Consider the following 1,371-nt stretch of genomic DNA (forward strand, 5'->3'; position numbering starts at 1 on the left):
ACAGAAGAACTGTTGTGCATCTCCTAATAAAACACAATAGGTGTTGGACTTGAAGCAGAACTGCACAGTCCGTTCTGTGTGTGACATCAAAGTACAGCGAGAGCGATTAGACAGCATTTTTAAAATGTTTATTTTGATGTCAAATAAGTCTTGCTGTTTTGCATTTTTGTTAAAGCAGTGTTGCTGTTGTAAAGTTATACAGCTACAGTTGTGTTGCTGGGGTTTAAAGCAGGTTTGATGTTTTTTTTCTTCCTTATCACTCTGTATTTACAGGATTTCACTGTACTGTATTCAGTAGGTGTAATGTATTCTAAATTGCTTCAGAAGTATTGCAAGTACTACGTACAACAATAAAAAGCAAGTACTTCTGTACTTTTACTAAAGTAAATATCTGTCTTTACAACTTTTACTTGTAATGGAGTAATATTTGACCAGCAGTATCTGTACTTTCACTCAAGTAATGGCACTCTGTATTTACAGGATTTCACTGTACTGTATTCAGTAGGTGTAATGTATTCTAAATTGCTTCAGAAGTATTGCAAGTACTACGTACAACAATAAAAAGCAAGTACTTCTGTACTTTTACTAAAGTAAATATCTGTCTTTACAACTTTTACTTGTAATGGAGTAATATTTGACCAGCAGTATCTGTACTTCCACTCAAGTAATGGAGTTGAGTACTTTGTCCGCCTCTGGTCATAAGTTTGCGAACCACACAAACACCACGCATTGGCTGCGTAATGAAAGCTGAAAATACGGCGGTAAGAAAGCAACAAGGTACGAATCCATCCGATGATTGATTATAACGTTATATTCTGCCTACCACACGTAACGTACCTGTGCGTTCAATTCCCTGATAAAAATTCAAATGACCTCTGAAATTTGCGTTTAATGGTCACTTTGAGTGTAAATGTATGTTTTTGACCAAATTCTTCCACTTTTTGATGTCATTTCTAATATATTAATATTTGCTTAGTAATCACCAAAGCTCACTGTTTTGTTGTTGATCAATACATTTCAGTGAGAAGACTTGTTCCGTCCGCCTTAATAACAATATACAGTAATATAATAACAATAACGACGACATTGTACGTCATTTTACATTTGCGTGATGTTTTTCTCCATTAAATAAAACGACTGTACCAATAAAGCATGTGATTTAAGGCAGTTTTCATTAACACTAGATTCAGTTTAATTCAATTAAATTTTATATAGGCCTATGCTTTATCATGAAAACATTTAAAGAGGTTATTTGTTTTAATTCCGTACATTATTCTTTATTATTCATTATTATTGTCTATGTTTTATATATATATATATATATATATATATATATATATATATATTTACTTCAAAACATAGCGAGCCGCC

Source organism: Sinocyclocheilus anshuiensis, unplaced genomic scaffold, assembly GCF_001515605.1.
Source record: "Sinocyclocheilus anshuiensis isolate Anshui unplaced genomic scaffold, SAMN03320099.WGS_v1.1 scaffold2557, whole genome shotgun sequence".
In the NCBI taxonomy this organism is placed as follows: Eukaryota; Metazoa; Chordata; class Actinopteri; order Cypriniformes; family Cyprinidae; genus Sinocyclocheilus; species Sinocyclocheilus anshuiensis.